This window comes from Cherax quadricarinatus, chromosome 4 (assembly GCF_038502225.1).
Source record: "Cherax quadricarinatus isolate ZL_2023a chromosome 4, ASM3850222v1, whole genome shotgun sequence".
Taxonomy (NCBI): domain Eukaryota; kingdom Metazoa; phylum Arthropoda; class Malacostraca; order Decapoda; family Parastacidae; genus Cherax; species Cherax quadricarinatus.
The window spans coordinates 70,160,645-70,176,753 of NC_091295.1; the positions used below are offsets into that span (position 1 = coordinate 70,160,645).

The following is a 16,109-nucleotide window of genomic DNA, read 5'->3' on the forward strand; positions in this document are numbered from 1 at the left end:
GAACCTTCATGGCGCGCATAACGGAGATAAAACACCTCAATTACTGGGAGCGCTTGAGGTTCCTAAACCTGTATTCCCTGGAACGTAGGCGGGAGAGATACATGATTATATACACCTGGAAAATCCTAGAGGGACTAGTACCGAACTTGCACACGAAAATCACTCACTACGAAAGCAAAAGACTTGGCAGACGATGCAACATCCCCCCAATGAAAAGCAGGGGTGTCACTAGCACATTAAGAGACCATACAATAAGTGTCAGGGGCCCGAGACTGTTCAACTGCCTCCCAGCATACATAAGGGGGATTACCAACAGACCCCTGGCAGTTTTCAAGCTGGCACTGGACAAGCACCTAAAGTAGGTTCCTGACCATCCAGGCTGTGGCTCGTACATTGGTTTGCATGCAGCCAGCAGCAACAGCCTGGTTGATCAGGCTCTGATCCACCAGGAGGCCTGGTCACAGAACGGGTGGCGGGGGCGTTGACCCCCGGAACTCTCTCTAGGTAAACTAATCACAGCATTAATTATGCTCATGTCATCAATCTTATAAAAAAAAAACGTAATTGACCGAGAAAAAATATCCCCATTTGAATGTGGATTCGACCTTAAAACCTCTGCCCGTCTGTCTTTCTCTCTTCGATTTTTCCTTACTGCCGTAATTTTCTTAATCTTTGATGGAGAAATCACACTTATTCTCCCTCTTGCTTATATTTCCCCATTCACAAACATCTTCTCTTGGAGATTCACAGGATTATTTTTTCTCCTAATCCTCCTTTTCACTTTATATTACGAATGATATAAAGGAGCCTTAGAATGATCCAACTGGAAATGTAGTCAACAATCACATGATTTGCATTCATAAAGTGTTTTTTAAAACCTTTTTCAAATTAGTTATACACCTCTAATTTTTGACAGAAGCCAAATTCAGAGGCCTACCACTATTAATGGTAAAATTGAAATCTTTTTCCTGTCAAGGTGAATTATGCCAGTGAGAAAGCTTCTAACTTATTTCCCGAGTGGTTAAACTCCGTTCATTTCTCTTTTTTATAGTTTATAAAACATATTACATTTTCAATGTAAAGCTGAAGATCTTCTCTTCTAAAAATACCACTTACAGGTTCACAACCATCCTCGCAGTGGAACCCCGCTTTACCATCACCTCCCAATGCGACCAATTATGTAAGTGTTTTTATGTAAGTGCGTTTGTACGTGTATGTTTGGGGGTCTGAAATGGACTAATCTACTTCACAATATTCCTTATGGGAACAAATTCGTTCAGTACTGGCACCTGAACTTACTTCAGGAATGAAATAATATCATAAACAGGGGGTCCACTGTATATGTATAAGTAAAATTAGATAAAAATAAAAAACACAACAATAACCCAAACAAAAAATCTTTTTATATAAACTATAATCATATTCTCTTGCCTAAACTGCAAATACCCAGAACTTCTTATTAACATATCAAATCCTCCTTCACCTCCAAAATATTCTGACCAACTTTATTACCGACCTTAAAAAAGCATCCCCTGCTCTCAACCTTCAACGAGACACCCTAACTGTCCACAAGATAGGTATAAATCATATAGATCCTAAAAACACAATATAAGAATAAAACTTTACAGACTTAAGCCTAGATCTCGACCTCACTATGTTAATCACATAACCTAGAAGAGCTCCAATACCCCTCACTAATAAAGCTAAAATTTTAAATAAAATCCTCAAACAAATCATGTAAGGCTCTGGAAACACTATTCAAGCTAAAACACATCTGCCGCTGACAGCCCTAATCCTCATTACTACCATACCTCTTAATATTATCCTATGTCTCTCTCTAAGAAATATTATACACCTTATATTAGAAAAGCATCTTAATCTGTAATAAATCAACCAAAATGTATAACACACCGTTAAACCAGTACTTGGGACATATAAAGGGAATCTAAAAATATTAATTTCTCTTATAAACACAACTTCTAAAATCAGATCCTTGGAGTAAAACCAAGTTAAAAAAGGTATACCACACAGAGCTAAATTAGCTAAATTCATGCACACCCTAGTTAAAGGTATACATACTACTAATCTTCCTATATTCCGAATATCTTGATATTCTTTAACTCTATAAATTACCATAGCAGCACACATAAACAATAAAGACTTAAATAAAGCACGAGTCAACAAATGGAAAAAAGTAAGATCAGCAAATCCCTAAGATAAAATACTTATTATGACACCTAACTGTCTTAAAGTTGATAAAGCAATGATTTTCTTTAAATCAAACTCAAAGTTACCCCCTAAACCTGCCATAAATATAGTCAAACAAGAAACAAACAACAAAAACCTCTGCACGCATGAACCCTCTAAAGCCCCACTAAATCGAATTAAAATATAAACACCGGCTGTCACTAAAGTAGAAGAATGAACCAAGGCTGAAACAGGTGTAGGAGCAGCCATAGCTGCTGGAACCCAGCAGCCATAGCTGCTGGAACCCAGCAGCCATAGCTGCTGGAACCCAGCAGCAATGGCTGCTGGAACCCAGCAGCCATAGCTGCTGGAACCCATTAGCCATAGCTGATGGAACCCAGCAGCCATAGCTGCTGGAACCCAGCAGCCATAGCTGCGGGAACCCAGCAGCCATAGCTGCTGGAACCCAGCAGCCATAGCTGCTGGAACCCAGAAGCTATGGCTGCTGGAACCCAGCAGCCATAGCTGCTGGAACCCAGCAGCCATAGCTGCTGGAACCCAGCAGCCATAGCTGCTGGAACCCAGCAGCCATAGCTGCTGGAACCCAGCAGCCATAGCTGCTGGAACCCAGCAGCCATAGCTGCTGGAACCCAGCAGCCATAGCTGCTGGAACCCAGCAGCCATAGCTGCTGGAACCCAGCAGCCATAGCTGCTGGAACCCAGCAGCCATAGCTGCTGGAACCCAGCAGCCATAGCTGCTGGAACCCAGCAGCCATAGCTGCTGGAACCCAGCCGCCCGAGCTGCTGGAACCCCGCAGCCATAGCTGCTGGAACCCAGCAGCTATGGCTGCTGGAACCCAGCAGCCATAGCTGCTGGAACCCAGTAGCCATAGCTGCTGGAACCCAGCAGCCATAGCTGCTGGAACCCAGCAGCCATAGCTGCTGGAACCCAGCAGCCATAGCTGCTGGAACCCAGCAGCCATAGCTGCTGGAACCCAGCAGCCATAGCTGCTGGAACCCAGCAGCCATAGCTGCTGGAACCCAGCAGCCATAGCTGCTGGAACCCAGCAGCCATAGCTGCTGGAACCCAGCAGCCATAGCTGCTGGAACCCAGCAGCCATAGCTGCTGGAACCCAGCAGCCATAGCTGCTGGAACCCAGCAGCCATAGCTGCTGGAACCCAGCAGCCATAGCTGCTGGAACCCAGCAGCCATAGCTGCTGGAACCCAGCAGCCATAGCTGCTGGAACCCAGCAGCCATAGCTGCTGGAACCCAGCAGCCATAGCTGCTGGAACCCAGCAGCCATAGCTGCTGGAACCCAGCAGCCATAGCTGCTGGAACCCAGCAGCCATAGCTGCTGGAACCCAGCAGCCATAGCTGCTGGAACCCAGCAGCCATAGCTGCTGGAACCCAGCAGCTATAGCTGCTGGAACCCAGCAGCCATAGCTGCTGGAACCCAGCAGCCATAGCTGCTGGAACCCAGCAGCCATAGCTGCTGGAACCCAGCAGCCATAGCTGCTGGAACCCAGCAGCCATAGCTGCTGGAACCCAGCAGCTATAGCTGCTGGAACCCAGCAGCCATAGCTGCTGGAACCCAGTAGCCATAGCTGCTGGAACCCAGCAGCCATAGCTGCTGGAACCCAGCAGCCATAGCTGCTGGAACCCAGCAGCCATAGCTGCTGGAACCCAGCAGCCATAGCTGCTGGAACCCAGCAGCTATGGCTGCTGGAACCCAGCAGCCATAGCTGCTGGAACCCAGCAGCCATAGCTGCTGGAACCCAGCAGCCATAGCTGCTGGAACCCAGCAGCCATAGCTGCTGGAACCCAGCAGCCATAGCTGCTGGAACCCAGCAGCCATAGCTGCTGGAACCCAGCAGCCATAGCTGCTGGAACCCAGCAGCCATAGCTGCTGGAACCCAGCAGCCATAGCTGCTGGAACCCAGCAGCCATAGCTGCTGGAACCCAGCAGCCATAGCTGCTGGAACCCAGCAGCCATAGCTGCTGGAACCCAGCAGCCATAGCTGCTGGAACCCAGCAGCCATAGCTGCTGGAACCCAGCAGCCATAGCTGCTGGAACCCAGCAGCTATGGCTGCTTGAACCCAGCAGCCATAGCTGCTGGAACCCAGCAGCCATAGCTGCTGGAACCCAGCAGCCATAGCTGCTGGAACCCAGCAGCCATAGCTGCTGGAACCCAGCAGCCATAGCTGCTGGAACCCAGCAGCCATAGCTGCTGGAACCCAGCAGCCATAGCTGCTGGAACCCAGCAGCCATAGCTGCTGGAACCCCGCAGCCATAGCTGCTGGAACCCAGCAGCCATAGCTGCTGGAACCCAGCAGCCATAGCTGCTGGAACCCAGCAGCCATAGCTGCTGGAACCCAGCAGCTATAGCTGCTGGAACCCAGCAGCCATAGCTGCTGGAACCCAGCAGCCATAGCTGCTGGAACCCAGCAGCCATAGCTGCTGGAACCCAGCAGCTATGGCTGCTGGAACCCAGCAGCCATAGCTGCTGGAACCCAGCAGCCATAGCTGCTGGAACCCAGCAGCCATAGCTGCTGGAACCCAGCAGCCATAGCTGCTGGAACCCAGCAGCCATAGCTGCTGGAACCCAGCAGCCATAGCTGCTGGAACCCAGCAGCCATAGCTGCTGGAACCCAGCAGCCATAGCTGCTGGAACCCAGCAGCCATAGCTGCTGGAACCCAGCAGCTATGGCTGCTGGAACCCAGCCGCCATAGCTGCTGGAACCCAGCAGCCAGAGCTGCTGTAACCCAGCCGCCATAGCTGCTGGAACCCAGCAGCTATGGCTGCTGGAACCCAGCAGCCATAGCTGCTGGAACCCAGCAGCCATAGCTGCTGGAACCCAGCAGCCATAGCTGCTGGAACCCAGCAGCTATGGCTGCTGGATAGCTGCTGGAACCCAGCAGCCATAGCTGCTGGAACCCAGCAGCTATGGCTGCTGGAACCCAGCAGCCATAGCTGCTGGAACCCAGCAGCTATGGCTGCTGGAAGCCAAGCTGAAAAAGGAATTTGAGCTCTCTTAGTTATAGCAGCAACGCACACAAAAACTTTTAACAACAAAAAATTCCTACCTAAATACCTCCCTAAAAAATAAAATTTCAACCCTCTAATATAAAAAGTAAAGAAATTCTCAACAAAATTCCGACATCCCCAACTCAATTTGATAGCACTGTTAACATCCCTGCATTAGCAGACTTCTCATTCTGATAATAAATCCATCCTAACCTAAAAGAAGACCAGTCAAATTAGGTCTAATAATCAAAGCTCCTATAAATAAAACAAAACAAAAAACTAAGTATGTACATGTATATAAACTGCCTATATCTCTTATCCCCACTTATGTAATCTCCCCTATAATATATTACTATAGAAGAAATAAATAAAACAACCCCTAAAAATAAAGATCTTACTCAATCATAAATTAAAGTTGCCACAATAGAAGAAGAATCCAAAGAAAAAATCTCCCACTCGATTACATACATGACTCCAGAACTCAACCTTACTAAACTAAACACAATAAAAATCAATGCCATAAACAATAAAAATACTAAACTAACCAAATGGCTATAAGCACTTCACAACATGATTTAAAATAATTTTCACTTACATCTTCAGCCCCACAACCCGACGTTTTACTCTAAACTATTTAAATTTAAGAGTTTTAGTAGTTTAAATAAAATTTTGGTCTTGTAAACCAAGGATGAAGTTATTCCTAACTTTATACTACCTTTATAATACTTTATATTTCATTCTTCCTCTTACCTTAAGTCTAGCAATCCTATTCTCAACCTTAACACATCCTCTCTCTATAGGACTCACTCTCTTAACACAAACCATTCTCATTTGCATATTATCAGGACTCTCCAACCCTTCCTTCTAATTTTCATATATTCTATTCCTAATCTTCCTAGGAGGTATATTAATTTTATTCATCTACGTTTCCTCTTTAGCATCCAACGAAACCTTTAAAATTCATTTAAAATCAAGTCTACTAATTATTTTATCCTCGTATTTAGCCCTGCCCTTGATTCTTCTAGATCCCTTATTCCTCCCATCAAAATTCTTCAATTCTTCGTCATTCCTAATTTTAGAAAACCAAACCAACCTAACCACCCTGTCAACCAGCTCTATCTACTCACTCCCCTCCTCTCCCTTTACTATTTTAGTAATCTTATACAGTGGACCCCCACATAACGATATTAATCCGTTCCTGAGAGCTCATTGTTATGCGAAATTATCGTTATGCGAATTAATTTTCCCCATAAGAAATAATGGAAATCAAATTAATCCGTGAAAGACACCCAAAAGTATGAAAAAAAAAAATTTTACCACATGAAATATTAATTTTAATACACACAAACTGAAAAAGACATGCACAGTTACATGACACTTACCTTTATTGAAGATTTGGTGATGATTGATGGGATGGGAGGAGGAGAGAGTCTTAGTGTTCAGAAGGGGAATCCCCTTCCATTAAGACTTGAGGTGTCAAGTCCTTTTCCGGGGTTACTTCCCTTCTTCTTTTAATGCCACTAGGACCAGCTTCAGAGTCACTGGACTTCTGTCGCACAACATATCTGTTCATAGAGGCCTGTACCTCCCATTCCTTTATGACTTTCCTAAAGTGGTTCACAACATTGTCAGTGTAATAGTCACCAGCATGGCTTGCAATAGCTGTGTGAGGGTGATTGTCATCAAAAAAGGTTTGCACTTTAAGCCACATTGCACACATTTCCTTAATCTTTGAAGTAGGCAACTTCTTCAATTTCTCTCTCCCCTCCTCCGAAGCAGTTTCCTCAGGTCTGGCCTCATGCTGATGAAGATGATCTAGCAGCTCATCAGTGGTTAGTTCTTCACTGTCCTCCTCCACCAACTCTTCCACATCCTCCCCACTAACCTCCAACCCCAAGGACTTTCCCAATGCCACAATGGATTCCTCAACTGGCATAGGATTCCCAGGGTTAGCCTCAAACCCTTCAAAATCCCTTTTGTCTATACATTCTGGCCACAGCTTCTTCCAAGCAGAGTTCAAGGTCCTCTTAGTCACTCCCTCCCAAGCCTTACCTATAAGGTTTACACAATTGAGGATATTAAAGTGCTCTCTCCAAAACTCTCTTAGAGTCAACTGAGTTTCTGAGGTCACTACAAAGCACCTTTCAAACAGAGCTTTTGTGTACAGTTTTTTGAAGTTTGCAATAACCTGCTGGTCCATGGGCTGCAGGAGAGGAGTGGTATTAGGAGGCAAAAACTTCACCTTAATGAAGCTCATGTCCCCACAAAGTCGCTCTGCCACGTCTGTAGGATGACCAGGGGCATTGTCTAACACCAGGAGGCACTTAAGGTCTAATTTCTTTTCAGTTAGGTAATTTTTCACATTGGGGGCAAATGCATGGTGTAACCAGTCATAGAAAAAGTCCGTAGTGACCCATGCCTTACTGTTTGCCCTCCACAGCACACACAAATTAGCCTTGAGGATATTCTTTTGCCTGAACGCTCTGGGAGTTTCAGAGTGATACACTAATAAAGGCTTCACTTTGCAATCACCACTAGCATTGGAACACATGAGAAGAGTAAGCCTGTCTTTCATAGGCTTATGTCCTGGGAGTGCCTTTTTCTCCTGAGTAATGTAGGTCCTGCTTGGCATTTTCTTCCAAAACAGGCCTGTTTCATCGCAATTAAACACTTGTTCAGGTTTCAGTCCTTCAGTTTCTATGTACTCCTTGAATTCATGCACATATTTTTCAGCTGCTTTGTGGTCCGAACTGGCAGCCTCACCATGCCTTATCACACTATGTATGCCACTACGCTTCTTAAATTTCTCAAACCAACCTTTGCTGGCCTTAAATTCACTCACATCATCACTAGTTGCAGGCATTTTTTTTAATTAAATCCTCATGCAACTTCCTAGCCTTTTCATTTATGATCGCTTGAGAGACGCTATCTCCTGCTATCTGTTTTTCATTTATCCACACCAATAAGAGTCTCTCAACATCTTTTATCACTTGCGATCTCTGTTTCGAAAACACAGTTGAACCTTTGGCAAGAACAGCTTCCTTGATTGCCGTTTTCTTGGACACAATAGTAGCGATGGTTGATTAGGGTTTACTATACAACCTGGCCAGCTCGGAGACACGCACTCCACTTTCATACTTAGCAATGATCTCTTTCTTCATCTCTATAGTAATTCTCACCCTTATTCCTGTAGGGTTGGCACTAGAAGCTTTCTTGGGGCCCATGGTCACTTATTTTGCAGATAAAATCACCAAAAACACTGTACAGGTCTCCCTCAACATTCACGTTTTCAACTTTCACGGGCTTCACACATTCGTGAATTCCCAACTGCCAAATTCCCAGCCGCCAAATCATATTTAAGTTTCCCGCCACCTGCGAGTCCCTACTACCCTCCCTCCGACCCCCGCAACTGGCAGCCAGCCCTCCCACCACTCAGTGTGGTGAGTGTTTTGTTTGTTCATTATTTGCTATTAAACTACAGTATAAATACTGTAAACCCATTCATGACTGCATATTGGAATGGCTATTCGGACAGGCATTAGACGGTGATATCATGTGTTTACTCTTGAACACTGCAAAGAATTAAACATTTCTGCTACAGCTAATAATAACAATAGTAATAATAATAATAATAATAATAATAATAATAATAATAAATATGATATAACTGAAGAAGGAAATTGTACAAAAATACGAGGGAGTGGTTGACACATCGTCAGTGTGACTTTGTTTATGCTGGAGTGAACATTAGTCTCCCTGCTCTTCCAAACATTTCACAATAATTCAGCGGTTGAGGCAGTGGTATTTAATAACATACATGTTATAAATAATAATAGCACATGTTATTATTAATAACATGTATTATTATTAACATGTATGTATTTAATAACATAGGTAGTAGGTTGGTAGACAGCAACCACCCAGGGAAGTACTACCGTCCTGCCAGATGACTGTGAAACAAAAACCTGTAACTGTTTTGCATAATGGTAGGATTGCTGGTTTTTCTTTTTCTGTCTCATAAACACGCTAGATAACAGGGATATCTTGCTACTCCTACTTACACTTTGGTCACACTTCACAGACACGCACATGCATATATATATATACATACATCTAGGTTTTTCTCCTTATTCTAAATAGCTCTTGTTCTTTTTTATTTCTTCTATTGTCCATGGGGAAGTGGAAAAGAATCTTTCCTCCGTAAGCCATGCGTGTCGTATGAGGCGACTAAAATGCCGGGAGCAATGGGCTAGTAACCCCTTCTCCTGTATACATTTACTAAAAAAGAGAAGAAGAAAAACTTTATAAAACTGGGTTGTTTAAATGTGCGTGGATGTAGTGCGGATGACAAGAAACAGATGATTGCTGATGTTATGAATGAAAAGAAGTTGGATGTCCTGGCTCTAAGCGAAACAAAGCTGAAGGGGGTAGGAGAGTTTCAGTGGGGGGAAATAAATGGGATTAAATCTGGAGTATCTGAGAGAGTTAGAGCAAAGGAAGGGGTAGCAGTAATGTTAAATGATCAGTTATGGAAGGAGAAAAGAGAATATGAATGTGTAAATTCGAGAATTATGTGGATTAAAGTAAAGGTTGGATGCGAGAAGTGGGTCATAATAAGCGTGTATGCACCTGGAGAAGAGAGGAATGCAGAGGAGAGAGAGAGATTTTGGGAGATGTTAAGTGAATGTATAGGAGCCTTTGAACCAAGTGAGAGAGTAATAGTGGTAGGGGACCTGAATGCTAAAGTAGGAGAAACTTTTAGAGAGGGTGTGGTAGGTAAGTTTGGGGTGCCAGGTGTAAATGATAATGGGAGCCCTTTGATTGAACTTTGTATAGAAAGGGGTTTAGTTATAGGTAATACATATTTTAAGAAAAAGAGGATAAATAAGTATACACGATATGATGTAGGGCGAAATGACAGTAGTTTGTTGGATTATGTATTGGTAGATAAAAGACTGTTGAGTAGACTTCAGGATGTACATGTTTATAGAGGGGCCACAGATATATCAGATCACTTTCTAGTTGTAGCTACACTGAGAGTAAAAGGTAGATAGGATACAAGGAGAATAGAAGCATCAGGGAAGAGAGAGGTGAAGGTTTATAAACTAAAAGAGGAGGCAGTTAGGGTAAGATATAAACAGCTATTGGAGGATAGATGGGCTAATGAGAGCATAGGCAATGGGGTCGAAGAGGAATGGGGTAGGTTTAAAAATGTAGTGTTAGAGTGTTCAGCAGAAGTTTGTGGTTACAGGAAAGTGGGTGCAGGAGGGAAGAGGAGCGATTGGTGGAATGATGATGTAAAGAGAGTAGTAAGGGAGAAAAAGTTAGCATATGAGAAGTTTTTACAAAGTAGAAGTGATGCAAGGAGGGAAGAGTATATGGAGAAAAAGAGAGAGGTTAAGAGAGTGGTGAAGCAATGTAAAAAGAGAGCAAATGAGAGAGTGGGTGAGCTGTTATCAACAAATTTTGTTGAAAATAAGAAAAAGTTTTGGAGTGAGATTAACAAGTTAAGGAAGCCTAGAGAACAAATGGATTTGTCAGTTAAAAATAGGAGAGGAGAGTTATTAAATGGAGAGTTAGAGGTATTGGGAAGATGGAGGGAATATTTTGAGGAATTGTTAAATATTGATGAAGATAGGGAAGCTGTGATTTCGTGTATAGGGCAAGGAGGAATAACATCTTGTAGGAGTGAGGAAGAGCCAGTTGTGAGTGTGGGGGAAGTTCGTGAGGCAGTAGGTAAAATGAAAGGGGGTAAGGCAGCCGGGATTGATGGGATAAAGATAGAAATGTTAAAAGCAGGTGGGGATATAGTTTTGGAGTGGTTGGTGCAATTATTTAATAAATGTATGGAAGAGGGTAAGGTACCTAGGGATTGGCAGAGAGCATGCATAGTTCCTTTGTATAAAGGCAAAGGGGATAAAAGAGAGTGCAAAAATTATAGGGGGATAAGTCTGTTGAATGTACCTGGTAAAGTGTATGGTAGAGTTATAATTGAAAGAATTAAGAGTAAGACGGAGAATAGGATAGCAGATGAACAAGGAGGCTTTAGGAAAGGTAGGGGGTGTGTGGACCAGGTGTTTACAGTGAAACATATAAGTGAACAGTATTTAGATAAGGCTAAAGAGGTCTTTGTGGCATTTATGGATTTGGAAAAGGCGTATGACAGGGTGGATAGGGGGGCAATGTGGCAGATGTTGCAAGTGTATGGTGTAGGAGGTAGGTTACTGAAAGCAGTGAAGAGTTTTTACGAGGATAGTGAGGCTCAAGTTAGAGTATGTAGAAAAGAGGGAAATTTTTTCCCAGTAAAAGTAGGCCTTAGACAAGGATGTGTGATGTCACCGTGGTTGTTTAATATATTTATAGATGGGGTTGTAAGAGAAGTAAATGCGAGGGTCTTGGCAAGAGGCGTGGAGTTAAAAGATAAAGAATCACACACAGGGTGGGAGTTGTCACAACTGCTCTTTGCTGATGACACTGTGCTCTTGGGAGATTCTGAAGAGAAGCTGCAGAGATTGGTGGATGAATTTGGTAGGGTGTGCAAAAGAAGAAAATTAAAGGTGAATACAGGAAAGAGTAAGGTTATGAGGATAACAAAAAGATTAGGTGATGAAAGATTGAATATCAGATTGGAGGGAGAGAGTATGGAGGAGGTGAACGTATTCAGATATTTGGGAGTGGACGTGTCAGCGGATGGGTCTATGAAAGATGAGGTGAATCATAGAATTGATGAGGGAAAAAGAGTGAGTGGTGCACTTAGGAGTCTGTGGAGACAGAGAACTTTGTCCTTGGAGGCAAAGAGGGGAATGTATGAGAGTATAGTTTTACCAACGCTCTTATATGGGTGTGAAGCATGGGTGATGAATGTTGCAGCGAGGAGAAGGCTGGAGGCAGTGGAGATGTCATGTCTGAGGGCAATGTGTGGTGTGAATATAATGCAGAGAATTCGTAGTTTGGAAGTTAGGAGGAGGTGCGGGATTACCAAAACTGTTGTCCAGAGGGCTGAGGAAGGGTTGTTGAGGTGGTTCGGACATGTAGAGAGAATGGAGCGAAACAGAATAACTTCAAGAGTGTATCAGTCTGTAGTGGAAGGAAGGCGGGGTAGGGGTCAGCCTAGGAAGGGTTGGAGGGAGGGGGTAAAGGAGGTTTTGTGTGCGAGGGGCTTGGACTTCCAGCAGGCATGCGTGAGCGTGTTTGATAGGAGTGAATGGAGACAAATGGTTTTTAATACTTGACGTGCTGTTGGAGTGTGAGCAAAGTAACATTTATGAAGGGATTCAGGGAAACCGGCAGGCCGGACTTGAGTCCTGGAGATGGGAAGTACAGTGCCTGCACTCTGAAGGAGGGGTGTTAATGTTGCAGTTTAAAAACTGTAGTGTAAAGCACCCTTCTGGCAAGACAGTGATGGAGTGAATGATGGTGAAAGTTTTTCTTTTTCGGGCCACCCTGCCTTGGTGGGAATCGGCCAGTGTGATAATAAAAAAAAGAAAAAAAAAAATTATTATTAACATGTATGTTATTAAATACCATTGCCTCAACCACTGCCTCTACCACTCCAGTCACACTCAATCTACAAGCACCAAACACAATGAATTATTGTGAAATGTTTGGAAGAGCAGGGAGACTAATGTTCACTCCAGCATAAACAAAGTCACACTGACGATGTGTCAACCACTCCCTCGTATTTTTGTACAATTTCCTTCTTCAATTATATTGTATTTATTATTATTATTATTATTATTATTACTATTGTTATTATTAGCAAAAGCAGAAATGTTCGATTCTTTGCTGTGTTCAAGAGTAAACACATGATGTCACCGTCTAATACCTTTCCTAATAGCCATTCCAATATGCAGTCATGAATGGGTTTACATTATTTATGCTGTAGTTTAATAGCAAATAATGAACAAACAAAACACTCACCACACTGAGTGGTGGGAGGGCTGGCTGCCAGTTGCGGGGGTCGGAGGGAGGGTAGTAGGGACTCGCAGTGGTGGAGGCATTGGTGGAGTCTGTGGTATTTAATAACATACATGTTATTAAATAACATACATAACATCCATGGGGAAGTGGAACAGAATTCTTCCTCCGTAAGCCATGCGTGTCGTAAGAGGCGACTAAAATGCCGGGAGCAAGGGGCTAGTAACCCCTTCTCCTGTATATATTACTAAATTTCAAAGGAGAAACTTTTGTTTTTACTTTTGGGCCACCCCACCTCGGTGGGATACGGCTGGTACGTTGAAAGAAGAAGAACATTATTAAAGCATAACATGTATATATTTAGTACAATTTACAACGTTTTCATGTATTTTATGATTATTCATGGTTCAACAAGTTAAGGAAGCAGTATTGTAATATATTTCCCTAAAATATATTGGGGCACCAAACATTCATGGTTTTTTAACATTCGCGAGGCTCTTGATCCCCTAACCCTCGCGAATGTTGAGGGAGACCTGTAATAATACGAAATGTTCCGATTGTATGCTTGGATGTTACCGCGGAGGCTGGCTGGTAAACAATGCCACCGGCGGAACATGTGAGGCTGGCTCAGGCCGTACATTTGACGCGTCTCGGACGAATAGCATTGAGCGGGTTTTTTAGCGGTATGCGAGGCAAAATCTTAGTGAAAAAATGTATCGGAATGCGGATTTAACGTTACGTGATGCCAACGGTATGCGGGGGTCCACTGTATCTCCTCCTTACTTTGATCGTCATTGTCAAAATCATCAATATCGCATCAAGACCTCTATGGTCTTCAAAATCCTAACGCAGAAAGTACTTTACTTAAAAATATTAATTTTGGAAATTAAAGAAAAAGCCCAGCTTTTTTTCTGATATACATTTTTTCTTTAAAACTACAATTATTTAATCCTTTCATACTAAAATAACTTAATACTCCCTAGAAGATGGAAACCAACCTGGCTCACGCCGATCTGAACTCAAATTATGTAAAAATTTAAAGGTCGAATAGACCTTCTTTTGTAACTGCTACACCACAAAGAAAATTTTAATTCAACATCGAGGTCGCAAACCCTTTGGTCGATAAGAACTCTCAAAAAAAATTACGCTGTTATCCCTAAAGTAATTTATTCTCTAATCCTAAAAAGGGATCACATAAATATCTCTGATTAAAACAAAAAACAGTTATATAACTTATATTCTAGTCGCCCCAACTAAATACTCCACTAATAATAAACTTTACTACTCCAAATCACTCTTAACTAACTCTGTGTACAAACTTCTCACTTAAAAGTTAAATTCAATTCATGAGATAAAGACAGCTTACTTCTCGTCCGACCATTCATTTCAGCCTTCAATTGAAAGACTAATGATTATGCTACCTTCGCACGGTCATAATACCGCGGCCTTTTAGTTCCCAATGGGCAGGCCAGACTCTATATAACTCATACAGACATGTTTTTGATAAACAGGCGAAAATAAATACAGTGGACCCCCGCATAACGATGGCATCGCATAGCGATTTTTCCGCATAACGATTACTTTTATCGCAAAATTTTTGCCCCGCATACCGATTAAAAACCCGCATACCGATTTTCGTCCGAGACGCGTCCAATGTGCCCTCACATGTGCCGGCCATCCCATTGTTTACCAGCCAGCCTCCGCGGTAACATCCAAGCATACACTCGGAATATTTCGTATTATTACAGTGTTTTCGGTGGTGTTTCTGGAAAATAAGTGACCATGGGCCCCAAGAAAGCTTCTAGTGCCAACCCTGTGGTAAAAAGGGTGAGAATTAGTATGGAAATTAAGAAAGATTTTGAAGGGTTTGGGGCTAACCCTGAGAAGCCTATGCCAGTTGTGGAATCCATTGTGCCTACTTCAAAGATTAAGGAAATGTGTGCAGAGTGGTTTGAACTGCAAACCTTTATAGATGAAAATCACCCTGACACAGCTGTTGCAAGCTGTGCTTGTGACTATTTCAATGACAATGTTATGGCCCATTTTAGGAAAGTCTTGAAGAAACGGGAGGTACAGAGCTCTATGGACAGATTTGTTGTGCGACAGAGGTCCAGTGACTCTGAAGCTGGTCCTAGTGGCATTAAAAGAAGAAGGGAAGTAACCCCAGAAAAGGACTTGCTACCTCAAGTCCTAATGGAAGGGGATTCCCCTTCTAAACAGTAAGAAGATAATGCTCTCCCCTCCTCCCATCCCATCAATCATCACCAGATCTTCAATAAAAGTAAGTGTCATGTAATTGTGCATGCCTTTTTCAGTTTGTGTGTATTAAAATTAACATTTCATGTGGTAAAAAAAATTTTTTTTCATACTTTTGGGCGTCTTGCACGGATTAATTTTATTTCCATTATTTCTTATGGGGAAAATTAATTCGCATAACGATTATTTCGCATAACGATGAGCCCTCTTGCACGGATTAAAATCGTTAACCGGGGGTCCACTGTACTTTTGCCGAATTCCTCTACTCTCGTCCCTCTCCTTAATAAATTTCATTTAATTTTCCAAAATTCATTATAGACAAACAACAGTATACTAATACATTCACTTTAAATTTCTAAACTAAATTTACAAAAACTTTTTTTTACTTACTTAAAAAATCAATAAATATTCCCCACAGAATACCTCAGGTATAACCCTCTGAAAAACATAGCTGCCCCTAAGCCTAGTCAAGCAATCCTTTCATATACATGTATTTTTATAACTAAAATCATTAAATAAAGAGCTTACCCCCTTTATTCCTAAACCTTGCCTCTCTTCAGTGCAAAGAAAAAATTCAATTTTTTTCAAAAAAAAAAAAAAAAAAAAAAAAAAAAACAGATATATTAAGGCCCGATTAACATTTCACTACTAAGACAAGATTTTTTTACTACAAAAACTGAACCCTCAGCTTAGCTATCCATATTTCGGGAAAAATACCATA

General features: G+C 42.5%; 1 pseudogene; it reads right to left on the reverse strand.

Moving 5' to 3' along the window:
• Positions 1–1,089: 1,089 nt before the first annotated feature.
• On the reverse strand, positions 1,090–5,787 carry LOC138854583 (NADH-ubiquinone oxidoreductase chain 5-like; annotated as a pseudogene).
• Between the last annotated feature and the right edge of the window lie 10,322 nt (positions 5,788–16,109).